Source organism: Pan troglodytes, chromosome 8 (assembly GCF_028858775.2).
Source record: "Pan troglodytes isolate AG18354 chromosome 8, NHGRI_mPanTro3-v2.0_pri, whole genome shotgun sequence".
Classification (NCBI taxonomy): Eukaryota; Metazoa; Chordata; class Mammalia; order Primates; family Hominidae; genus Pan; species Pan troglodytes.
In genome coordinates, this window is record NC_072406.2 from 63034767 (window position 1) to 63062247 (window position 27481).

At 41.5% G+C, this 27481-nt stretch overlaps 1 protein-coding gene and 1 pseudogene across 3 annotated transcripts in view; one reads left to right on the forward strand and one right to left on the reverse strand.

Moving 5' to 3' along the window:
- The window catches only part of SGMS1 (sphingomyelin synthase 1), a 350796-nt gene extending 325761 nt beyond the window's left edge, over positions 1-25035 (reverse strand). The window contains exons 1-3 of one of the 3 annotated variants that reach the window (XM_063817577.1): positions 24856-25035; positions 23698-23951; positions 8876-9020 (exon numbers count right to left, since the gene is read on the reverse strand). The gene's annotated coding sequence lies outside the window, so the exon portion shown is untranslated. Of the gene's footprint in view, positions 1-8875; positions 9021-23697; positions 23952-24855 lie in introns of those variants that run through there. The other 2 variants (XM_054659384.2, XM_063817580.1) reach the window with 2 other exon arrangements.
- On the forward strand, positions 21555-24129 carry LOC100611372 (BEN domain-containing protein 3-like; annotated as a pseudogene).
- Positions 25036-27481: the final 2446 nt, after the last annotated feature.

The window sequence follows — 27481 nt, forward strand, 5'->3', positions numbered from 1 at the left end:
GACAATTCCAGGGAGTATTTGCAAAACCCTGCCCCCACCCAAAATTTTTTAAATACTGCATATGAGTGAGTAAAATGATGCCGAGATTTTTAAAAGGACAAGCTTACCATCAGATAGGTAGAATGAGTAGTAGTGGCAGCGGTGGTGGTAGTGATATAGAGATAAAAGAGTTAAGTGGAGTTACTGAAATGTGTAGTTATATTTCTCACACTCTGGTGTTTGTGGATTTGTGGGCTGAGATTCTTATCAAATTCCAGAACTTGCAATGTCTAAAGGTAATTGTTTAAAATATTAATTGTTTTACTCACACTGCAAATGTTGATATAGATGCTGGGGTGGAGGTGGGGCAATAGGCCAGAATAAGCCCAAGAATACCTTGGAATTTGCTGAATTTCTTTCTTTTTGCATACTCTTATTCACACCTTAACATAATATGAACCACTCTGGCTCCATGAGCAGCACAAAAGAGACTTTCTGCAAATGTGATTATTAGGTCAAAAGTTAGGAGATTTTTTGCCCCCAGCTTTTCTCCTCTCCTAAAATCTTTTTTTTTTTTCATTTCTTTGTCAGTGTCTTTAATTTTTTTAGCTGCATTTAAAAGGCTTTCTATTATTTCTGCATGAGTAAGAGCATGTGTCATGTCAGCCTCCTTGTCAGCTTCTGTTTCACTTTCATTAAATTTGTTGATTGAGTGTGAAGAAGGAGGCACTGTCATCATTTCCAGATTTCATAGCTGTAGGTTAGATCTCTCTCGGAGCAATGCCATGATTACTGCTGCAATTTTGTAATGGAGCCCTGGAGAGACAGGGATGAAACCAGGGAAGGCTCCTTATCCCTTTTGTGGGTTCAGGGAGGCAGAAAGAGAGGGGAGGAGGATGTTTCTGTTTCACCTCTATTCATTCATTCATTCATTTGCTTCACAAATATTGAGCACCTCCTGAGTGACAGACACTGATTTGGGTGCTGGAAAGCATGAGCAGCCCTGGTGCCTGTCCTCACAGAGCCTATGGTCTGCTGGTGAGATGGATTTAATCAGATAAACACACTAATGAATGTATAGTTGCACCAACAGATCCTCATTTAATTGAGCTGGACTAGGACCTAGGCATCAGTATTTTTTTTATAAGCTTCATAGGTAACTCTGCTAGGCCTGGGAATCACTGGGCTAGACCATGCAAGTTCTAATCATATAGGCTCTACTCAAGCATTAAGCATTTTGATTTTATCTTTCAAGCTGTGGTGAAAATGTTACTGAAGAGAGGTGATATAGTAAGATGTTCAGGGTTTTTAAAATTAAGCTTTTTTATTTTGAAATAATTATAGACTCATATGCAGTTGTAAGAAATAATACAGGGGAATCCCATGTATCCTTTATCCAGTTTCCCCAATGGTAACATCTTGCAAAACTATGGTACAATATCACAACCAGGATATTGACCTTGGTGCAGTCAAGATAAAGCACTTTCAACACCACATGAATCCCTCCTGTTGTCCTTGGATAGCCCTCCCCACTTTACTCCTGGTGACCACTAATATGTTCTCCATTTCTATAATCTTGTCTTTTCAACAGTTATATAAGTGGAATCATATAGTATAGAACCTCATGGGATTGGCTGTTTTCTCTCAGCATCATTTTCTGGACATTCATTCAGGTTGTTTCACGTGTCAATAGTTTGTTCCTTTTTAGAGGGCTGACTAGCGGTGTTCCATGTATAGGGGTGCCACAGTTTGTTTAACCATTCACATGTTGAAGGACATCTGGGTCGGCTCCAATGTTCAGAGATTTTAAATAGAGCTGCTATACACATTTGTGTATAGGTTTTTGTGTGAACATGAAGTCTTTGTTTGTCTGGGATACATGCCCAAGTGTGCAATTGCTGAGTTATATGATAGTTGCATGTAGAAACTATCATGCATAAAGAAACTGTCAAACTATTTCCAGAGTATCTGCACCATTTTACATTCTCAACAGTAATGTACCAGTGATCCAGTTTCTCCTCATTCTCATCAGAATTTAATGTTGCCACTGTTTTTTATTTCAGCCATTCTGATAGGTATGTGGTAATTGCTTGTTGTAGTTTGCTTTGAGTTTCTCTAATGGCCAACGATGCTGAACATCTTTTCATGTGCTTAGTTGCCATCTGTATATTACCTTTGGTGAAGTGTCTCTTCATGTCTTTGGCCTATTTTCTAATTGGATTATTAGCCTTAATGTTGAGTTTTGAGAGTTTACTTTTATATTCCAAATACTAGTCCCTTTTGTCAAATATGGGGTTTGCAATTTTTTTCCCACTCTCCAATTTGTTTTTTATCCTGTTTACAGGGTCTTTCACAGAGCAAAGTTTTTTAATTGTGATGCAGTCTAATTTATCAGCTTTTCCTTTTATGGACCATATTTTTGGTGTCAAGTCTAAGTCGTCTTTGCTGAGTCCTACATCATGAAGATTTTTTCGTACTAAAATTTGATAGTTTTAAATGTTCTCTATTTAAGTCCGTGAGTTATTTTGAGTTAATTTTTGCATAAGGTATAAATCTTAGGTTGAGGCTCACTTTTTAATCTTAAGGATTGCTCAGCATCATTTATTGAAAAGGCTATCTTCCCTCCATTGAATTTCTTTTGTACCTGTGTCAAAACATCAGTTGCATATATTTGTGTGTATCAATTTCTGGGCCTTCTGTTCTGTTCAGTGGATCTATGTGTCTATTCCTCTGCCAATACCATATAGTTTTGACTATAGTAGCTGTATAATAAGTCTTGAAACCCTTGAAACCAGGTAAGACTGGTCCCTTTCATATTAGTCTTCCTTTTCAAAATTGTTTTAGCTATTCTAGTTCCTTTGCTTTTCTATATACATTGTAGAATAGTGTTGTCTATATCTATTTTTAAAACTTGCTGGAATTTTTTTTTAAGAGACAGAGTCTTGCACCGTTGGCCAGGTTGGAGTACAGGGGTATGATCATAGCTCACTACAGCACCAAACTCCTGGGCTCTAGCAATCTTCCTGCCTCAGTCTCCCAAGTAGCTAGAACTACATGCAACTGCCACTACAATCGTATTTAAAAGTAAAGTTAAAAAAAATTTTTTTGAGATAAGATCTCACTCTGTTGACTAGTCTGGTCTTGAACACCTAGCCTCAAGCAATCCTCTTGCCTCCCAAAGCACTGGAATTGCAAGAGTGAGCTACCAGGCCCAACCAGTATGTTATGTGTGCAGTTTTTTGTAGATATTATTTATTATGTTGAGGAAATTCCCCTCTATTGCCATTTTTCTGATAGTTTTTAAGATCATTCATGGGTGTTGAAGTTTGTCAGAGTCTTTCTGTATCCATTGATTGTTATGATCAAGAATTTTTTCTTTAGCCTGTTAATACGATGTATTAAATAGCTTCATTTTCAACTACTGAGCCAGCCTGAAATAAACCTCGCTTGGTCATGATATATTATTATATATGCTGCTGAATTCTATTTTCTCTTTTACTGGTCTTTTGGCTGGAGAGAGTAGGCTTTTGTTGGGGCTTTACTTGTACGTGACATTGTTATTTCTGGGTTGTCAGCCTCCTTCTCTCCAAGTCTGGGATATATGGGACAAAAACATAATCCAGGGAGCCCACCACCTTGTTAGACTTTGAGTCCCTAGATCCCTAGGTGGTCTGGCTTCTTTTTTTCACCTTTGAAAATCTTATGTTTGTTTTATACATAATGTTGAGAGTTTTTCGTTGTTCTTAGTGGCAGAAGTATAGAAAGATACTCCATCTTCTCAAAAATAGAAGTTCAGATTATGTTTTGAAAGGCACTGGAGGCAGGCCAGGGAAGGCTTGTAAAAGGCTACTGCACTGGTCCAGGTGAGGGGAGTTAGTCTGGTAGAAGGCTGTTTCTTCCACCATTCTTCCCTCACATTCCACTGCCCCATTTGCATGGAGCTGGGGTTCTACTACCCCAGTAGGGCAGCAAGAGAGAAGGAGCAGGCAATCTCTTGGAGCATTATACCATGATAAAGGGACACCAATACCCTCCAGATGCTAGCTGTTTCTTTCTAGAGCTTTTAAACATCCTCCTTCAGCAGAAGAAATAAGTCACTCCTGAAAGCATCCTAACAATGTGCATTTCTCCAAAGTTTCCTTAACACTTCACATTTAACATGACTCCAGGTATAAGCAACATTAAACAAGTCATATCTTATGTTACAACTTGAGTGAAACTTTAATGATGCTGAATTTGCTAATTTGCTCCGGTATAATGTATTTCCTGTTTATAATCCCTTTTGGCTAATAGCACTAATCAACAGAAAACACTGACAGACTGCACAATGGCAATAGTAATTCTGGACAGAGATAGTTTTATTATCTACAGATGAATCCATGTTTCTAAAACATTATTTACTATAATGTAAAATATGGGTTGGGTGTGGTGGCTCACACCTGTAATCTCAGCACTTTGGGAGGCTGAGGCGGGCAGATCACCTGAGGTCAGCAGTTCAAGCCTAGCCTGGCCAACATGGTGAAACCCCATCTCTACTAAAAATACAAAAATTAGCCAAGTGCAGTGGTGCATGGTTGTAATCCCAGCTACTTGGGAGGCTGAGGTAGAAGGATTGCTTGAACCTGGGAGGCAGAGGTTGCAGTGAGCCGAGATCATACCACTGCACTCCAACCTGGGCAACAGAAGGAGACTCTATCTCAAAAAATAAAAATAAAAATAAAAATAAAATGTAGTAGATAAAGGTCATAATTTCTATGCACCAAAGCTTTTATAGGAGGCCTGTATTTTAGCAATCAACCTGTCCTTATTCTATTCAAATTCAAGGGCACTTGAGTCACTTTAGATGGTGTCACCTACATTGGGAAGCAATCACAGTATAGATATTTTTTCTTATTATGTTTGCAAAATAAACTTCACAAAATTGTCTAGCAACCTTGTGACCACTTGTTTTCTTTTCTTGAACATAATAATCCTTTTAACACTTTAAGACTGCCATTTTCAAGAAAATAGCTATAAATTACATAATTGAATTTTATTTTTCTAAAAAATTGTACCACACTTTAGGATGAACAGTTGACCAAAGAAGGGCCCCTTTGCCATGTCTCTGAAAACATCTTGTATGAATACAGCCATTCCTAATGCTCCAGTATCAATGTCTCTATAATACAGTAGTGTAAAGGTGCCTCTTGGCACCAGCATAAGAGGAGATTGGAAGCCCTTTATGAGCCCTGACATCATCCAACTTGGAGATGGGCATTTTTTACCCATGCATCTCCTTGCTTTGCCATTTGGCATCCAGTCATTCAAAAACATCCGGTGACCATCTACTCTTGGCATAATTCCAGATGTGATCCTTGTAGTCACGTTAGACCTTTTATTCACTTTTATTCCCCAACCTCTAGATCTGTTACACATTATAGCAAACTCTTGTAAAATATCTAATGAAAGAAAGAAAAAAATTAAAGAATATTGAATAGTCAGGTAATATAATATAGAATCATGTATGTAGAAGTTTTATGATGTTAGGAAAAATTATTGGCCTTAAAAATTCGCCATTCATTTTTCAAACAGTACATAGTGTGCACAAGGTTCTTTGTCCTCAAACTTTTGGCAATACCAAAAGAGCCCTTTAATCTTAACAATAAGTGAGCCTTGGTAGAAATCCCTTCGAGCAATCAGTGCTTGTCAAAGTTTTGTTCAACAATCATCTGTATGAGAAGCATCTAGGAAATTATTTAGGAATGAGGCTATTTGGGCTGAAATCCTTAAATAAAGAAATAATTGTTTCTTAATTTCTTTATTTCTTTATTTCAGGGGCAAGTTATGAATAAAGTTGAGCCATAAATCAAAAGGATGTTAACTGAAAAAGAAGTCTCAAAGCAGATGGTGAGAAAGTGAAGACAGAGAGCCTCTGCCCCAGTTCAGGAGGAATATTCCGGACCAAACACACAAAGGAAGCAGGTAAAGAGTGACTTCACCCGAGAGAAAATACAAACCTTTTCATTAGGGGAGACACCAAGCAAGAACGCCACAGTGTTAACAAGGGGTGGATGTTAACAGGTAAAATAACACTTTCCCCCAGATGAGCAGCCTGAGTTGATCTGCAGTTTCAAAATTGCAGCCAGGTGTGGTTGCTCATGCCTGTAATCCCAGCACTTGGGAGGTCAAGGCAGGAGGATTGCTTGTGCCCAGGAATTTGAGGCCAGTCTGGGCAACATGGCAGAAACCCATCTCTACAAAAAGTACAAAAATTAGCCAGGTGTGGCATTTGCGCCTGTAGTCCCAGCTACTTGGGAGGCTGAGGTGGGAGGATTAATTGAGCCCGGGAGGTCAAGGCTGCAGTGAGCCATGATCGTGTCACTGTACTCCAGCCTGAGTGACAGAGCAAGACCCTGTCTCAAACAAACAAACAAACAAACAAAATAGACATCCAGCCAGGCACAGTGGCTCACACCTGTAATCCCAGCACTTTGGGCTGCCAAGTAGAATTGCGGCATAGAGGGGAGGAATTGCTTGAGGCCAGGAGTTCGAGAACAGCCTGGGCAACATATGAAGGCCCCCGTCTCTACAAAAAATAAAATTAGCCAGACATGGTGGCATGCACCTGTCATCCTAGCTACTCAGGAAGTGGAGGTGGGAGGATCTCTTGAGCCCAGAAGTTGAAGGTTACAGTGAGCTATGATCACACCACTGCACTCCAGTGTGGGCTACAGAGTAAGACCCTGCCTCTAAAAAATAAATAAATAAAATAAAATAAAATGTAAATTAAAAGGAAAAAAGAGTAGACACCCTAAGCCCATGGGAAAAAATCTGGTATTGGAAACTGAGTGACAGACTCCTCACGTTTAGGTAGAAAAATTGTTGAACTAAAATGTACAGCAGGTCCTTGAATAATGTCATTGTTCAATGTCATTTCATTATAAGGTTGATAAGAAAAATATCCATTTTCAGCAAGCGCCACTGTCTGAGTGGAGTTTGCACATTCTCCCCATGTCTATATCAGTTTCTTCCAGGTACTCCTGTTTCCTCCCACATCCCAAAGATGTGCCCATTAGGTTCATTGTTGTTTCCAAATGGTCCCAGTGTGAGTGTGGTTTTGTGTGAGTGCACCCTGTGATGGGCTGGTGTCCTGTCCAGGGATAGTTCCTCCTGCCTTGCACCCTGAGTGAGTTCTGGCCACCTGAGACCCTGAACTAGAATAATGGGGTAAATAATCATCTTAGTTGTTTTTATTTATCTTTCTTAAATATATGTATAGCTCACATTTATTTCAATGTTTAATATTAGGAGTGTTTTGGGGCTTAGGAACTTAACATTAGTTTATATCAATTAGCCTATGGTCAGATTGGTTTTGTTGTACATCATTTCATTTAAAGTTGCAGTTCCCAAGAACCTATTGAGGATGTTAAGTGAGGACTTGCTGTATTCATAATGCCAATTTTCTTTCACTTAAGTACAATTTGGTCAGGTATTAGGATTTGCCTCCCAGGCACTGTAAGTTAGATGAAGAAGGCTATTCTAACTGGAACATATATCTGTTACATAAGTGATATAAACAAAAATTGAATCGTTATTAAGCAAAATTCCATTTTTAAATAAAATGCTCTAACGATTAATCACGTGTATTTTCTTCAGTTATCTACATTGAAAGAGCATCACATTGGCTAGGTCTAAATAACTGTAAAGCAGCAGTTTGCAACCCTGGCTATATATTAGAGCCATGAGGGAAATATAAAAAGTACTCATGCCAGCTTAAGAAACTCTCATTTCATCAACAAAGGAAGGTCCAGGTTTGGGTATTTATTTTCTAGAGGGATATCACCATTCACTGGCTAAGTGAAACAGAATTGTTAGGTTTAAGAGGAAATTATCAGCAGCTGTGAGGTTGCCACTAAACTTAGAAACCTGTAAACCTTTAAAGTTCACAACCTTGGCTTCTTCTTTCAATCAATTGGGAGCTTGTAAAAATCCCAACATCCAGGCTGCACCTTAAACCAATTAAAACCTTTGGAGGAGGAATTTAGGCATTACTCTTAAAATCTTTGTAGCTGAAATTGAGAAACACAGCTAATGGGTGGCTTTACTTTTAGAGATGTCCTACAAGAATTAGAAGAGCAGATGTTCAGATCTTTGGTTCTCATGAACACTGATCAACCAAAAGATTTCTTTAAATTTTTGCTGAGCCTCATTGATTCAGTTCTGTTAGCTGCCATTCTTCAGCTAAAGTTTGTGAAAAGATCCTGGTTACTTAAGGGTACAGGTCATTTCAATAACTATAATTTGAGATAATAACTATCTCTGGAGTCTCTGCTGCAAATTCATCAAGATTTGGTTGTGGCTAAGTTGTGAAGCACCATCATCTCAGCATTGACCCAAATTAGACCTTGGTAGGGAATTTTAAGACTATAATTTACTGCATCCTTGTGCAATTAAAGGATAGCACTCTCTATCTTATGAAATAGGCTGTAATGAATGGAAAGAGGTCTTATTTTAAACATATTGCTATATATATGACCTAATTAAATTTGCAAACAATTCGTTATTTTAAGGAACAACTAGCTATGTATAGCATTAAATCTATTAGAGTCTCCATTTTTTAAAAGAAATATTTCTTTGTAAATAAGTTAAATTTTCTAATAGTACCAAGCAATTTGCCACAGGCATTGTTCTGAGTTGCTTTTGTTCTTTTCAAAGCAGTCAATACATTAAAAACCCTGAAAATCATTTTAAACTCGATTTATTCAAATTCACTAGCAGGCCATAAATACAGCTTTTTCTGTGAACAATAAGAAAACAAAAGAGCACCCCATTAAGTGAAGCTATCCAATGAAAACTTGGATTTCAAACTCAGAGAAAGGAAAACAGGGATAGAAATGCGCTCCACTTTAATATTTACCTTTAACATGGATGAGGAAACTGGGAAGTAAATCTAGATGACTCTGTGGCCTCCACATCCTCTGGGAGCCAACCCAGGTGCTTTAAGTCTCTCTTTCAACCTGCTGTCCTTTCAGGAGCTGGTATCCTCCCCTCTCAAATCTTACCTTTAAAGATAAATTGATTAAGTACTGTTTATTTGTTCCTTAATAGGAAGTTCATTTTTTTGAATGAAACTCCTTCCAAGGATTTACATGTTAAGACTCATCTTTACTATTCTTATAATAATTGTTGTTGTTGTTTAAAAGGAGCTGTGATATCCTGAAGGAAATGAAGTAACCTTGTATCAGTGGATTTTTCTGGACAACTGTACTCCCAGAGTTGTCCAGAAAAAAAATATACACTTTATATACACTTATATCTTAAAGAGAAATAAAAAACTATTCTTAAAATGGCTTGAAAATACCAGTTGAGGGAAAAATGAATTTAGAGTATTTTTAAAGGCCTAAATAAAAAGAGACTGCCCAGACTACCTGCTGGAATGAACGACTCAGAAATAAAAGATCTGGGGGCTTTTAGAGGCAGCAACTATTACGAATTCACAAGGGTAGTGAGAATTCCGTGGAGATGGTGGGACACAAATTAGACATTGATGGGATGGAAATTTTTCATTGTTAATTTTTCATTAACAATTCAAACTGTCTGCATATTTGGTTTCACACAAACTGAAATTCTAGATGATTGACTTATTACACCTATGACAAATCGGATTTTAGGTTTTTGTTGCTTTTGCTTTAAGAAGATGCAGTCTTGGAAAAAATGGAGAAAATAGTTCCTCAGAGACAGAGACTTATTGAAGTCAGGAGATAGGAAGTTAATTTTGAGTAGTTTCAATCCATTTAGACAAGACAATCTACAATGGTTTGAATATTTGTCCCATCCAAAACTCATGTTGAAATTGAACCAACAATATGGCAGTATTGAGAAAGGGGCCTTTAAGAGGTGATGGGTTGTGAGGGGTCTGCCATTAATGGATTAATGGCTTAATGGGTTTATGGACTACGGATGATCATGGAAGTGGGACTCGTGGCCTTATAAGAAGAGGAAGAGAGACCCAAGCTAGCACACTCAGCCCCCTTGCCATGTAATGCCCTTTGCCAAAGGGGTACTCTGCACAGAGTCCTCACCAGCAAGAAGGCCCTCACCAGTTGGTGTCCCTCAATCTTGGACTTCTCAGCCTCCGTAACTATAAGAAATAAATTCTTTTTCTTTATAAATTGCCCAGTCTCAGCTATTCTGTTATAAGCTACAGAAAATGAACTAAAACACTATCCTTTTAACCTGAGCTTTAATAAATGTTAACTCTTGCTGCCCTTTTCCTAACTTTGTACATGAATAACTTCTTTGTAGTACCCCATAGCTTCTCTCCAGACTTGGCTTCTTCCAAGACTGCTGACCCCAGGATTTAAAAGCCTATCTTCACCTGTAATCCCCACATTCTGGGAGGCCAAGGCAGTCCAATCACCTGAGGTCAGGGGTTCAAGACCAGCCTGGCCAACATGGTGAAACCCTGTCTCTTCTAAAAATACAAAAAGTTAGCCAGGCATCGTGGTGCATGCTTGTAATCTCAGCTACTTGGGAGGCTGAGGCACGAGAATCACTTGACCCTGGGAGGTGGAGGTTGCAGTGAGCTGAGATCACGCCACTGCATTTTCCAACCTAGGTGACAGAGTGAGACTCCGCCTCAAAAAAAATAAAAAATAAAATAAAATAAAATAAAAGCCTATCTTATTCTCTTCTCCTTTCAGCATGGTCACTGCCTCTAATTCAGAGCCTCCTTTTTTACTCTTTGCAGTCTGGCAGCTGCCACTACCATCCTGATAACATTGCTCCCTGGAGGAGACGTTGAGGACCATTTCCCCAGAAATGTGAGCTAAAACCAAACTGCTAAAAGACATTTTTTGCTGGGTGTTGTGGCTCATTTCTGTAATCCCAGCACTTTGGGAAGCTGAGGCAGATGGATTGCTTGAGCCCAGGAGTTTGAAACCAGCCTGGGCAACATAGTAAGACCCTGTCTCTACTAAAAATAAAAATAATAAAAAAGGACATTAGCTGGGTGTGGTAGTGTGCCCCTGGAGTCCCAGCTATTTGGGAGGCTGAGGTAGGAGGATTGTTTGGGCTTGGAGGGTGAGGCTGCAGTGAGCTATGATTGCACCACTGCACTCCAGCCTGGGCAGCAGAGTGAGACCCCATATCAAAAAATAAATAAATAAAAATAAAATAAAAGACATTTTTAAGATATGTAATGAAGGGAGATGGTTGGGGAGGAGAGGAAGACAAAAGATACAACTCCGGGGGATGGTGGAGGTTTACCAAGAGGAGAAACCAGCAAGACACACAGTAGGAACAACCATGAGGGAAGAGGTGACTGAGGGACTGTATTGTTACTGCAGCCTCAGAAGCAGCAAATATAAAAAAGTTACCCTTTCTGCCCCACCCAAGCTCAGAGCCTCCTCACTGATTTTCCTACTCCCAGGCCCTCCCAGTGCCACTGTGGTTCACACTGAGCACTGGTCCTGGGGTCCTAGCAGTCATCATTTTACACAATTTGATCCTGTTCAGCTCTTCTGGCTTTGTCTCTCTTTCTTTCCTTCTTCTGAAAGTCTAGCTGGAGAAAATAACTCTCCATACCCCGGAACACACACTGCGTTTTCCCATCTTTAGCTCTCTGCTCACTAATGACTTCCCTTCTAATGTCCATCCCCATCATATCATCTCCACCCACCCAAGTCCTACCCATAAAAGGAGAAAAAAAAAAGAAAAAGAAAAGAAGCAGAGTCTCATTCCATCTCCCAGGCCAGAGTACAATGGTGCAATCACAGCTCACTGTGGCCTTGACATCCTGGGCTCAAGCTATCCTCCTACCTCAGCCTCCTGAGTAGACGGGACCACAGGCAGGCACCATGCCTGGCTAAATTTTTTTTTTCTTTTTAGACAGAGTTTCACTCTGTTGCCCAGGCTGGAATGCAGTGGCTTGATCTTGGCTCACTGCAACCTCTGCTTCACAAGTTCAAGTGATTCTTGTGCCTCAGCTTCCTGGGTAGCTAGGACTACAGGTGTGCTCCACCACGCCTGGCTAATTTTTTTGTATTTTTACTAGAGATGGGGTTTCCCCCATGTTGGCCAGGCTGGTCTTGAACTCCTGACCTCAAGTGATCCACCCACCTTGGCCTCCCAAAGTGCTGGGATTACAGGCGTGAGCTACTACACCCAGCCCAATTTTTTAAAATATTTTTTTGTAGAGACAGGGTTGTTATGTTGCCCAGGCTGGTCTTAAACTCCTGGGCTCAAGCGATCCTCCCACTTCTGCCTCCGAAAGTGGTGGGATTGCTGGTGTGTGCCACCGTGCCCAGCCCCAGCTCAACTCCCTAATGGGTAAATGAATAACCAAATGATGGCTCCAGTACAATCTTGATCACAGTCACACGGCCTCAATTCTCAGTATGATCTGAAATCTGCCCATAGTGCTGCCCTTTGAACAGATCAGCAGCACAGATTTTTCACTGATACTCACAGAAATTACCATAGTTTAGATTATCAGATGTCTAAAGGAACATACGTGCTCATAGTTCCCACACCCAAACATTTTTTTGCACATAACAGCAGTTATCAAAAAGTGCCCCAGACTTTTCTCCTGAGCTACAAATATACAATGCCCTGCCTGCCCTCCTATCCTTAGCTCTATATTTTCAGTTCTTTCTCTCTCATTTATTGATTTTAACACCTTTCTTGCTCTGGTTTATGTGATATTATCTTGTAGAGAATTAAGTAGATGCTTCCAATTAGATTCATTACAAGTTCCCTTAAGAAGCGATTAGGAAGGTAAGCGTCCCAAGCGGCTGGTTCCCTCAGTAATACCAGCAGCATTTTTAGGGTGCATGCCAATATCAGACCAGGTTTTAAGTGCCACATTACTCCTTTATCACCAAGGGATCCTTGGAAGCTTGCAAAACTGAGTGCAGCTGAGCATAAAGTAGTGTTTTATTGAATGCCTTATGTGGCAATTACAAAGAAAACAGAAATATGAATCCCTCATCAAAAGGCAGTTTAGGAGGGGTAGTCAATCAGTGCATGGACCCTGTAGTCTAATGGTACTGGCTTTAAATTCCAGTGCCAGCTATAGGATTTTGGAAAATTACTTAACTTCTCTGAGCCTGTTTTCTCATCTGCTAAATGGGGGTAATGGTATAGTAATAGCGCTTTGGGGAGAATTAAATTAATTAAATTAAATTAAATTAATTCAGCACAATACTTGGTACATAGAGTTCAAATAAATGGCAGCTATTATCATTACCATGAAAATTAAAATTCCAGTGAATCACATGACCTGCCTTCCATTTCCAAAACTACGACTTTTTAGTTGCTAAGTTATTTGTGAAGTCTATGGGCTTTAAGAAAGATGGCAAGAAGGGAAAGAGGGAAAAGGGAAGAAGTTTTCCTATTTTCCATGGGTCAGGTTTTCATTGCTACTGAACTCTTTATACAAGCATAATAGAGATAATATTTTGAAAATATTAATAGTTTTCTTTCCCCTTAGAAAACTGCAAACTCCACCTCCTGGGTTCAAGCAATTCTTCTGCCTCCAGAGTAGCTGGGATTGCAGCATGCACCACCACGCCCAGCTAATTTTTGTATTTTTAGTAGAGACAGGATTTTGCCATATTGGCCAGGCTGGTCTCAAACTCCTGGCCTCAAGTGATCTGCCCGCTTCGGCCTCCGTAAGTGCCAGGATTACAGTTGTGAGCCATCATGCCCAGCCATTCTTTCCCCTTCTTTATATCTGGTTCTACTATTCAACTAATATAGCCTAAATACCTCCTTATTGGGGATAGAGGAAAACCTGATATAGAAGCAGTTCTTCCTGTTGGCCTGGTGGATTGTGGGAAAAATAACAGAAGACAAATTGTAGCAAAAGCAAGTGGGCAGACACTTGTGTCCTGGCTTGCCTCCTCCGGGCCACAGTCTGGAAGAGGAAAGAAGAGGATATGGTACATAAACTGGGGGAGAGCCAGATGCAAAAGCAGAGGGGGCTTGTGCCCCAGTCCTAGCTCAGAACTCTGAGAAGAGACTGTGGTGTAGAATGGCTTACACCAACCTGGTGCTACCACAGAACAAGGAAGGCGGCAGAGAGGCATGGTTCCACAGAAAGAGGGCCTGTGTTCCCACTCCTAAACTTGCCTTTCCTCTTAAAAGGCATAGAAGGGCTCCAGAAGTTCCCAGACTCCCCTGTAGAACCAGACAAGGTAGGTAACAGGATTAGCAGCTTCAGGACCTGCTATAATGGAGCCTCTGTAGTTAGGGGTGAGATAACACTAACGTCAAGGCCAGGGGCTAGAGAGAGGACCTGGCTGAACTCGGTGGCATCTGCAGTCCTGGCAAATGTAAGGTAGGGTGGGTCTAACTGAGCCTAGGAACAACACTGCACTTGGGGAAGACCACTGTAAGGCTGTGGGAACCTGACTGGATCAGCCACTTCAGAGCAGAGGCAAGAGATAGGATAGGCCCTGCACTCATATCAAGGCTCATCTCCCCCTACAGTGGGATCCACATGCCCAAACACCATCTGGTAGAGAAGTAGGGAATGAACAAAGGGGATATTGGAAAGATAGCTAATCTACCCTGTGTGGAAAAGAATGAACTTTGCACAAAGAGAAGTTAGGCCTTTGCTTCTGAGAGTATTTTAAGCCTTTGTAATGTCCTGCCTGATAAGATGGGGTTACCTGGCAGCCTAAGACCATGCCAGATAGTCTATGCTAACAATGTGATTATGGTGGGGCTTTAGGCCTTGCAATATCAACCCAATCTCTGGAAGGCTGGAAGCTAAGGTGGTCAATGGGTGGTCAACCATATCTACTGGTAGTCAACCATATCTATGTAACCAAACCCCAGTTAAAAACTCTGGACACCAAGGCCCAAATGAGTTTCCCTGGCTGGCAATACTCTGTGCGTATTGCCCAACATCATTGCTGGGAGGAATTAGCACTGTCTAGAGTTCCACTGTGATAGGACAACTAGAAGCTTTGCACTTGCAACTCTCCTGGACCCTGCCCCATCATGCCTCTTCCCTTTGCTGATTTTCATTTCTTACTTTTCACTGTAATAAACCATAACTGTGAGTATAACAGTTTTCAGTGAGTTCTATCAATTATTGAACCTGAGGGTTGTCCTGGGGGACTCCTGATTTCCACAAACCCCAAAGAGACTGGGCCAACTGGAGTGAGTAAAGAAATATTGCATCCATTAGAGCAAATCAAGAAGCCTCATTGTCTTACAGAATTTCAGTGGTGCTTTGTAAATATGTGACCCTACTACTCAAGCAAGTAAAGACTTCTTACCACTCCAAATAAGGCATGGATGAAGGAATCACAGCTAGCTAGTCTTTTTTTTTTTCAAACTAAAGAAGGGGACATGTGTACTGCCTTCAAACATTACAAAGCTATCGTATAAGAAAGGAACTAGAATTAGTGTTTGTCTAGCTGAAGGGTTATATAAAGCCCGAATGATGGAAGTTATAGAGGGCCAGGTTTCAGTTTAAGCACAAACTTAGTGACAACCAGAGGCCTCTAAAAAACACAAGCAGCTAACTCAAAGATAGCTGAGTTCCTCATCACCAGAGATCTTAGAGGCCAATGACCCCTTGTACTGAGATTGTGTATAGAATGAAAGTTGACTCAAACATCCTTTAAGTTACATTCCAAGCTGAAAGCCTGTGATTGAGAAGTAAGATAATGTGGCCAAATGTGAACAGTTGGTGGTGAGTCTACATATGGATGTTTATTCTTTCAACTTCTCTGTAGGTATGAAATTTTTAAAAAATTGGAAGCAAACAAAAAAGGAAAAAGAAACATTTTGGAAACTACCTGGTGGCTGGAAATTCTCAGTCATTGCTAAAAATAAACAGAAATTTATTTTCTCACAATTTAGGATTAGAGTCAAGGATAATGAGTATTGCGTCTGATGAAAATATGTGTTGGTTCCCACATTTTACCACTACCGGCACAGCTACGTTTTTAGTCCTTTTATATTTAGCAATTTCAATGGACTGAATTGTGTCCTGTTAAAATTCATGTGTTGAAACCCTAATTCCCAAGGTGACTGCATTTGGAGATAGGGCCTTTAAGAGGCCATTAAGATTTAAAGAAGTCATAAGAGTAAGGCTCTAATTTGATAGGATTGGTAATCTTGTAAGAAGTGTCAGAGAGCGAGGCAGGATAGGGGAGAAAGAGGAAGACAGAAAGAGAAGGGGATAGAGAGAGAGAGAGATCTCTTCCCACCCTTTGAGAACACAGTGAGAAGGCAGCCATCTGCAAGCCAGGGAAAGAGTCCTCACCTGACACTGCTGCCAGACCTTGCTCTTGGACTTTCCAGCTTCAAGAACCATGAAAAAAAATAAATGTCTATTGTTTACATTACTCCATCTATAGTATTTTGTTATGGCAGCCCTAGCACACTAAGACGATGACCTTTTAATGACTTATTGGCTTATTTCCTGCCTGTGTAATATTATTCATATTACTATGGCTCTTATATACAATTAGGTATATACTTAAACCTTAGTATATTTATCGAAACAGACAAAGCATTAACAGTGCATTTCTGAAGATGTTTTTCAGATACACTATCATGCAAGCACACAAGACAGCAGGTGATAGTGCCAGCAATTACTGCAGGATTGACTCCAAATCCCATCATCCTGGGAGGAACTGGCAAGAGAAGATCATGAAACTTGTCAATAGCATTGCTACTATACGAAATAAGAATGACCCAGATAGTTGATGAAACCAAGATTAGGATTTGCTGTAAACACTAGTGTCTGTACATATATTAATGTCTGAGGAGATAGGGGTGGAATTTTACAAATCATATTCGTTCAGAATTGTAAACATACAAAACGATTTTCCTGCTCTCTACTGGAGCAGCACCATCTGCTGGACCCACTCAAAATGCAAATTCTTCAACCCTGATGGAACTAAGCAAAGTCAGCAAGCCTCCTCTACCTGCTCCTTTTCTGGACCCTAACATCCCCCTTCTTGTTTCCTGACACTGGCTGACACTTCCTTCCTGTGCTCATAAATATAGATTAGCTATTTATATTTCTTGTTTCCATTATGTTTCCTGCAGCTTTGTTCCCCGTGTATAATGTATGTTAGGAGAATGAATGTGAGGAATCTCTGTCAGGAGGTTTTTAATAAAAAAGGTCATCTTTAATTTTGCAGAGAAGAACCTTGAAAGGGGAAGCTATTTCAAGGGTGTAGTCCTCCTTAAGCTCAGTTCTTTTCCCAAATACAGTTTGTGTGTGTGTGTGTGTGTGTGTGTGTGTGTGTGTGTGTGTGTGTGTGTATGTTTTATCACTTGCCTAGTTTCCTGTCTCTGTTTCTAACCTGTTGACCTCTAAGCTCCAAATTTCCCTCCTCCGACCTTTTCCTCTTTCTCCTTTCTGGCTTCGCAGACTCTGAGGCTAAACCTGTTCTTAGCCAGAAGATGTGTAACAAGCTCCACAATCAATGCTAATCTATTGCTGATTCAGCCCTCGCCTTTACCCTGGTTCTAGCAGATTCTTACTGAACACACTTCCCATACTCAACCCTCAGTTCCCATAGTGAACTTTGCCTGTTTAACCTAATGCCTGAGTGCCTTCCTTAATTATCTGCCCAGATCCTCCATTTTTTGTGGCTCTCATGGGGGAAAATGTTGGGAGAACAATTTGAATAAAAGAACATGCCAAGATTGCTGGGAGATGGTTGAAAAAAAATCAGTGATGGTGTGTAACACCATAACACAGCATTGAACTCCCTGGGGAGCCAATTCCAAGATGGAGACCAATGTGTAGGAGGTTTATTAGGGTGTTCCCATGTGGTCAACACCCATGGAAAGAAAGCAGGATGGAGCAGAGCTAGTAGTCGAACTGTAGCACAGCCTCAAAGCCTCAGGCGATCCTTCAGGGAGTTCTAAAAATAAGATGACCCTTCCAAGGTGACTTGACTGGGGACAAGAGAGGTCTCAACCTTCATACCTCTTGTCGATCAGCCACTGGCTGTGGGCCTCCAGCAGGGGCTGTGACCTCAGGCAAAGAGTCTATCTGCAACTAAGGCAATGCCCCAACGGAAGTGACCCAGAGAGCTATCATCTAGCAGCAAGGAAAGTAAGTCCTCAGGAGACTTGGTCTTTCCTAAAGGAGAATAAGTCTTTCCTGAAGAGACATCTGGGCAGTGCATCCCAGTGTCCCCTACCCTTATGTCACCTCACCTCCAGGAAGTACCATTACTTCCTCTGCCTAGTACACAACATATTTTATTTTTCATCTCACTCTCAATCTGGAAGTGACTCCAAACCCCAATCCCAAACACTAGAAGGATTAACCCCTCTTGCGACAAGCAGCCCCAGAAGAAGGTGCACAGACAGTGCTGAGCAGCACAGGGAGTAGTTGAGGAGAACACAGTGAAAGGAAAGCAGAACCTGTTCCATGGGGGTGAAGAACCAGCAGCCAAAATTTCACAGAGCATACGCATGAAAGACAAGATACCATGGATAGAGTTAACTTGGAATAGGTAGCAATGGAGACCTTCCCACAACTGCGAAATGATTGGCCAGGAGTCAATGACCTAGAATATAATAATCAAAAACCATGAATGACAGAAGAGAAAACCAGACCAGAAAATATATGAACAGAAACCATCCTCCTAGCCAAGCTAGTCTAGGGGCTTTCCCCAGTTTTCTTAAGAAAAAAAAAGAGAGAGAGAATTTTATAACTTTCCTTGTTCTACAAATGATTTGCTTTGGTAGATCCTTAGTGAGTAGGAAGAGAAAATGTATACCAGAACCCTCTTGCTTATCTGAAATGACTCCTGGTAAATATTGGACATAATACTCTTCCTACATCAATGACATAGATATCATATACACACATAGATATATATATCGGCATGTAGATATTTATATAGATATACATGTATAGATATCTGCATATATACATTTGTATACAGATATAGACATATAAATATTAATATATGTATATAAATACATGTACATATCTATATCTGTAGAAGATATCTACTATCTTCTATCTATATATCTTCTGTCTTCTATCTATAGAACTATCTTAATTTAAAAACCTTTCATATATGCATATAAAAGGTAATCAAACACAAGCCAAATGAAAATTTGTTTAGCTATGTTAATATCAGACAAAAGAGATTTTAAGGCAGAAATTATTACCTGAAAGGAAGATGTATCCATCATCCATATAAAAGAATCAACTATTGAGGAAGTTGTCAAACTTGTGTATGTATATTCACTCACACACAGTTAACACACATTTACAATTTTTATAGAACTAAAAGGAGCAATAGCTGCATCTTCGATCATAAAGACTTTAATATACCTTTTCAATAACTGATAGCAAAAAGGATACAAAATATCAATAATAGTACAAAAATTTAAAGCAGTAGGATTAAATACTTTGATATAAAAACTGCACCCAAAAATAGCAAAACACACAATTTATTATAATGTATTTGGAACGTGTTTCAAAATTTACCATAGCTATCTATAGATATCTCTGTCTATCTAGGTAGATAGATGATAGATAGATAGATAGATAGATAGGTAGATAGATAGATAGATAGATAGGTTAGATAGACAGATATAGGCTGAGGTTAGGCCCATAACAAGAATCAATAAATACCAAAAATTTGAAATCCTTGACAGTGTTTTTTTGTACAACAATGTTATTAAGCTGCAAATCTATAGCAAGACTTTGAAAGTAACCAAATGTTTAGAAATTAAGCATCACATTTCTAAGTTATTCATGGATCGAAAAAGTAATTACAATGAATATTAAAATATATTTTGAATTTAATAAAAACGAAAGTAAAAATACTGCTTGTTAAAAGATGGGAGGCTTAGGCAAACCTCAGCTTGGAGATAAATGCATATGCTTGTTTAAAAAATTAAAGCTTGAAAATTAATAATCTAATTGTCAATCTCAAAAATTTAAAATGTGATGTCAAATTAAATCCAAAGAATTAGAAAAGAGAAGATACATAAGAAGCATGAGAAAAGGAAACAATCATAAAATAAATGAAATCAGCAAAAGCCAAAGTTACTTTGAAAAGACTGATAAAAATATACCATGATTATGCATGAAATAAAAAAAAGAGTATCCACAAATTCTAAATATCATCAATAATAACAAGGAAATCATTATAGATTCTATAGTCATGGGAGAGAAAAAGAGAATGTAATAAGTAACTTTAAGTCAAAAATTTTGACATAATTTGATGAAATAGATACATTTCTAGAAAATCATTAATAGTGACACAAGAATAAATAGCAAATCCGAATAGCTCTATATCTATTAAAAATAAAATTACAATTAAAGCTTTCCAAATATAGTGAGTCTAAATCAAATAAAATATTAAAAATCTGAAATGTTTCCAGGAAGAAACATTGAATTCCTAATATAAAATATAACATAGCATATGCAATCCCTTTACCGAAAATTGTGAGATTTTACTGAGAGAAATTAAAGATATTCAACAGAAATAAAGTTGTACCACGTTCCTATGTCATTCCTGGTATTAGAAGAAAGATTCAGTATTTTAAATAAATCTATATTTGTAATACACTGAAAATCACAATACTGTGATTAGTAATAGCGTAATTTGTCTGCATTATATTTGGTGGCAACTGAAAAACTGACTATAAAATGCAAATAAAAATGCAGTGTATAGATAACTTTGAAGAAAAAATATAATGTGAAGACTTACACTATTAGATATAAAGTTTTTATAAATGTATATCAATTATGACATTATGGAAAAGGTACAAGTATAGATATTTCAATGAAACAGAATAGAGAGCTCATAAAGAGAACCACACAATATATTTAGCTGATTTGTGAAAAAAATAGTGCTTCAGTACAATGAGGAAAAGATTCATTTTCAATAAATTGTGCTGTCTTTCATACATCGGTACAGAGAAAAATGAATATTAACATCCAACCTCACAACATACACAAAAATTATTTCATATAGAAGCCAATGTGTAACATAAAACAGTACAGTTTTTAAAAAGTAATACAGAGGACACTTCTATGACCTTAAGATTTAAAAAAAGACTCAAAAAGTAACTATTGAAGGCTAGTAAATAAGATAAATAGGTTAATAAATAGTAATAAAATAACATAAAAAATAAGGATTTGTAATCATAAAATAACTCACTGAGAGTGAAAAGGCAAGCAACAGAATGGGAAATGAAATTTGCAAACATAAATACAATAAGAACTCTTGATCAAAAGATACTTTTTAAACTCTACAAATGAATTTTTTGAAAAAAAAAAAAATATGGCCAGGTACGGTGGCTCACGCCATTAATCCCAGCACTTTGGGAGGACCACTTGAGCCCAAGAATTTGAGACTTGTCTGGGCAACACAGTGAGAGACCTCTGCCTCTACAAAAAATTTAAAAGATTAGCCAGGCATGGTGGCCGTGGCCTGTAGTCCTAGCTACTCCTAAGTAGCTAGGCTCTTTTGAGTCTGGGAGGTCAAGGATGCAGTGAGCTCTGATCAACTGCTGCACTCCAGCCTGGGTGACAGAGTCAGAACCATCTCCAAAAAAAATTGATGTAGCAGAACTTCTAAGAAGTGAGAGTGGAGACAGAGGCCAAAGATGCTGCTCTAGGCTGCTCCGTGAATTCCAGGACTTCTGAGAAGCACCCTCTGGACAGCGTCTTTACTGCCCTCCAGGACTCAGCTGGTCAGCAATGGCCAGCCAGACTCCATCCCCAGTGTGGAGAGGAGGTAGCTGATCCCAGAGGCGCTCCTAGCAGGCATGTGGAACCCGAGAACAGCTCGCCCTGCCAAGGCAATGGAGAGCAGGCTGGCAAGGCAGGAGCTCAGGCTCTGTGTGGCCAAGCAAGGAGGAGCCCCGCAACCATGCCACCACACCTTACTACAAGAAGCCTCTGTATGGCATCTCGCACAAGGTCATGGAGAAGAAGAACCCTCCCTCAGGGGACCTGCTAAACACGTATGAGCTCTTCCAGAAGGCAAATGCCAGCAACAGCCCCTTGCTACTTAGGCTCCTTAATGAGCCATAGAAATGGGACTGTGGCAGCACTGGGGCAGCCACCAACAGTGACCCTAACATCTACTTCCTGATCCAGGAGATGTTCTACATGCTCAACATGCTCACGTCCAACAGGTCCCAGCTGCACAGCAAAGTGGACCTGCTCTCCCTGAAGGTGAACCCCACTGAGATGGTGGCCAAATTCCAGCCGACCCCCACCACCCCATAGCAGCTCACAGGCATGGAGCTCAAGCAGATCTTGGACCAGAGCCTGTCAGGTGGGGTCCTGGCCTGCTGCCCGCTGGTGCAGCTCTTCCCCAAGCTCTTCAGTCACAGTCAACTTCTCCCGAGGCTGCAGTGCCTGCAGCTTTGAGGCCAAGCTTAAGCTGGAGTCACTGCAACTGCAGCTCATCCCCAAGCTCTTCAGCCACAGTCAACTTCTCCCGAGGCTGCAGTGCCTGCAGCTTTGAGGCCAAGCTTAAGCTGGAGTCACTGCACCTGCAGCTCATCCACAACTACACGGAGGTCTACTACCCCTCGGTGAAGGAGAGGGCTGTGTGACAGGCCGACTGCTTGCCCCAGCTGAGTAAGTTCTTCAGCCGCTTCTGGGCCCAGCGGGAGATGGAGAACAGCCAGCCCGGTGGCCAGGCTGCCAGCTTGAGGCTGAGCAGTGGACCCCGGCCACTTCCTGGACCACAAAGACGAGGAGGAGGGCCTGTCTCTGGACAGGAGCAGCACCATCGCCTCAGACCACGTGGTGGACATGTAGGCCCTCACCTAGTTCCTGGATGAAGCCTCTTCACCCGGCGAGTTTGCCGTCTTCCTCCTCCACTGGCTCTTCCCTGAGCTCTTCCACTACGGCAAGCTGGGTGAGCAGGACAGCTGCTACCGGGACGGCGGCAAGCAGGAGCTGGACCCGCAGAGGCTGCAGATCATCAGCAACTACACGGAGGTCTACTTCCCCCACATGCAGGAGGAGGAGGCCTGGCTGCAGCGGTGCGCCCAGTGCATCAACGACAAGCTCCAGGGCCTGGGGCTGGACGCGGGCAGTGAAGGCGAGCCCCCCACGCGACAACTACTACAACTCGTCCAGACTGCCCGATGACATCTCAGTAATCAGGGTGGAGGATAGCTTCAAGGGCGAGCGGTGCCGCTCCAAGAAGATCTGACTGGTACCTATCGACTTGGACAAATTGGAGATCCCCAGCCCAACTTGGAGTTGCCCGGCGCCGACTGCCTGCTCAGCAACGAGCATCTTCGCAGTATCTAGGAGAGCACCCTGTCCATCGGCAACTTCACCTCGCGCCTGCTGGTGCCCCTGTTCCCCAAGCTCTTCACCCATGACAACCTGCACAAGCAGTACAGCTGCAGCGACTCCCTGGGCAAGAAGCAGCTGGACCCGTCCTGCATCAAGCTCATTCGCCACTAAGTGCACCTGCTCTACCTCTGCACCAAAAACAATCGCGTCTGGACCCTGGAGTACATGGGCAACCTGCACTGGAACACGAACAGAGGCGCTCCTACCAGCAGCAGTGCAAGGTCCACGTGCTGGCCCCCAGTGTAGAAACATGAGGAGCTATGCAATCAATCCTGAGAGGTTCAGGGAGGAGTTTGAGGGTCCCCCGCTGCCCCCGAGAGGAGCAGCAAGGACTTCTGCAAGATCCCCTTGGATGAGGTGGTGGTCCCTCACCGAGCTTCCCGGTGCGCTCTCCCTACCTGCTGTCCGACAAGGAGGTGCGCGAGATCGTGCAGCAGAGCCTCTCCGTGGGCAACTTTGCCGCGGGGCTCCTCCACCGCCGAGAACTTCCGGCTGCAGTACAACCATTTCCGGGCTTGCAACAAGAAGCAGCTGGACCCTACGCAGCTGCGGCTCATCTGCCACTAGGTGGAAGCCGTCTACCCCGTGGAGAAGGTGGAGGAGGTGTGGCACTGCGAATGTATCCGCAGCTACGACGAGCAGTGCCACTGCCCTAACAGGAAAAAATGCGGCATCCTCAAGAAAGCCAAGAAAGTGGAGAAGTGAAGGCCCATGGCCTGCCCAGAGACTCGGGGTCACTAGAGACTGAGCTTAGGAGCATGCCTATGGCATCCACAGACAGGCACCTTATGTCCGTGGGGTGTGTGGCTTACTACACTTGCACATGTAAACACCCAACCAACCACAAGAAAGAAGACTTGAGTTTGGTCTCTTGTCCTCTAGACTTCTGTCCTGTGTTCCCTGGCGGTGCAGCCTGAGTGTGGGGAGCGCAAGCTGTGAGAGCAGGGACTAGTGGGTAGCGGTCCTCTCTACCTGGTCGTGTCCTCCCCAGCCCCTCACAATTTCAAATGCAAACTCAGCAGCTCTTTTGCTCCTCTTCCCATATTTTACAGCTTTCATTTTTATCCAGTTTTTTAAAAATTAAAAATAAACCCTTAAAAAAATCATTGGGCTCTTTGGGGGCCATTTTACTTAGAAAAAAATCTTTTTAAAAGTGCCATCTTCAGGCCAGGCGCGGTGGCTCATGCCTGTAATCCCAGCACTTTGGGAGGCCAAGGCAGGTGGATTACCTGAGGTCAGGAGTTCAGGACCAGCCTGGCCAACGGTGAAACCCCATCTCTACTTAAAAAAAAAAAAAAAAAGCAAAAATTGGCCAGGCGTGGTGGTGGGTGCCTGTAATCCCAGCTACTCGGGAGGCTGACAGGAGAATCACTTGAACTCGGAAGGCAGAGGTTGCAGTGAGCCAACATAGTGCCACTGCGCGCCAGCCTGGGCGACAAGAGCAAAACTCCGTCTCAAAATAAATAATAAATAAATAAATAAGTAAATAAAAGTGCCATGTTCGTGTACAATGGCTAATCACAGCTTCAGGTGGCATGGATACTGATTTTACTGACCTTGTCTTTTACATCTGATTCTGGAAGAGTCAAGAGGCCTCTTGGATGGCAGTAGAGGGGATGGAACAGTGTGAAGTCCTTTGTGACCATGTGCAAGTTTTCCCTTCTGCTCCAGTGCCTCAGAAGGCTTCCATTCAGCTTGGCCTGTCCATCAGGCACGTGGGTAAAATGTTGTGCTCACTGTGTAGAGGAGAACACTCGATGATGATGAAGAATGTAGAAAGCCATGGAAACATGTCCACAGTGTCTTCATTTGAGCTGTGTCCTTCCACTGTCCCCATTCCCTCTCCACACATGGTTGCTTGTCGGAGATTCTGGGTTCTGGGAGCTGTGTGGTGACTTCCCCAAACCTCAGTGTTAGCTCCTCCAGGCAGCACCACATCCTCGTTCCCCAGGGCGGGTCCATGTCTGGGCACCTCTTGGGGATACCAGGCATTGGAAGGACACAGGTCATCTCAAATGGGGCACCCATGTCCCTTCCCAGGGTCCACTCAGAACTTTCCCCTTGGACTCCCTAGAAAGTCCTGCTGTCCTCCACCTGGCTACCTCTTGGCTTTGGGAGACACATGTCTTCTCTCCCCACTGACTGAGAATGTCAGACTCCTGACGGCCAGCTGCATGCTTTCCAGGAGCACCAACCAGGAAATTCCCTGACAGGTAAAATCTTTAAAAATGACACTTTTACCTTCCTGACTTTGGGGGCCAAATGCCTAAGAGGGAAAGGAAACAGTCTAACCAGAGTCCAGGAAAATTAATTGAATCCCATGGGGTAGACATAAAACCCCTGTGGGAATATTACAGGTTCAATAACCTAATGGCTTAGTATTTTGCTACTTTAAAATGCAGAGATAACAGAAACAATCTGAATATTCTTCATATAGCTGGTAAGGACTTCAGTTCCAGTGGCCATATGACATAATTTTGCCTGTACCCAGAGGCATTTTTAAAAATATAACATCAGATTTTAAGCAATGTAAAGTTGCTAATCTAACTTGTAAATTTGCTTGTGTCATTTACAGATTATTTCTGTTGAAATTGCAAACTTGAATTACTGAAATCTAGAAAGGCACAGGGACTTACTCTGTCACACACAGCTACTCATGCACACACACACTGCTTACTAAAAGCTGAGGTGAGAGGAAGGGGGCCTACATGAATAACAAGTTCAACTTCTTTGTGCCTGGAAAGAAGGGACTAGCGCAGCCAGGAGACTCACTTTACCTCATTGCTTGGGCCCTTCTCTATGCCTTAGTCTCTCCAGCACATGCACACAGCATGCACACACAGGCACCCTACCCAAAGACAGCTGTGGCCTTCTCTCCACCTGGCTGCTGGTTGTTGGGGGTGAGGGGTCCCATGAAATTTGTTCTGGTTTCTACGATGTAAACAAGAAGACTCTAAACCCTGAATTGCCCTGCTTTCTAGAGGGTGAAATGTTGACCCTGCAACTTTAGAAGCACAATTATTAATAACTCTTTGGAAATTCCCATCTACCCATGTCAGAGAAGTTCAACAAGTTCTAGGAATTAAATATGTCTGTTTGTAACCTAGAGCATGCTCAATTTTTGGAAGCCATATTTCAGTGATGATTTTCTTAACACCTTTCTCGTGTAGGGCTTCTTCCCTCAAAATCTTACAGTCCCTTTCTGTGAAGAGAAATGGACACATCCTGGGAACTATTCCTGTCCCTCTGGACTGTCGTCAGGAAACGACTGCATGTCCTGTGCCCTGTCTATATCATGTCCTCACTTCTCCATCTATACAGGTGGCTCCAGTGGGCATTTTTTTTATTTTAAACTTTTTACACGAAGCAATAGAAGTAGAAAATACTGATTTTTTTCAAAATTTAATGTGTTCCATGAAATCTACTGGCAATCCCTTTCCTTCCCCCTGTCTAAATTCTTTGGTTTTTATTTGTTTGTTTGTTTGTTTTGTCTTGTATCCCAAGGACTAAAAAATTAGCAGACACGTTTTGATGTTGAGTGAACTAGTAAGTCACAGTAGGTGGTAGGGTTCATTGGTTTCTCTGTTAGTAAGTTTTTAAAGAACGAAGATAGTTATAAATGTACTGAGTGGCCGTTTAATTGGTAAGGGTCGCTGGCCCAAAAACACTAGAGCATGGCCACGTGGTTTCCTGTAGAGACGGCCTCAGTTTCCAAAATTACCCCCAAATGTTTGCTTCTCACCCAATAGAGGGGGGATCTTGAGACTCCCAAGTGGAGGTTGTGAGCTTGCACCCTGCCTCACTGTGTAGACAGACTGTATGGATATATGAAGTGGGGGTGGGGGACAAGGGGCTATTACTGCTGTTTGGAAATATTTGCCTCTTGTAGATCCAGCCTTAATGGTTTTGTGACATCCTAGTACTAGCAAACCCTGCACAAAGTGGGTATCAGAGTTAATACTGTGAGGAGACAAAGTAGTGAGAATAGTTTTGCTAAAGATAATGAAGTATCACATAATGTCTGCATTTTACCATTGATTTGAGTGCATCGTTAGAAAAACTTAATGTAATGAAAAACCCAGGACATTTTTGGAAATTGTATGCTCTCTAGCAACTTTGTGTGAATTTTTATACAAACACTGTTTTATGAGTTACATAAAATGTTATAAAAATAGAAAAAAA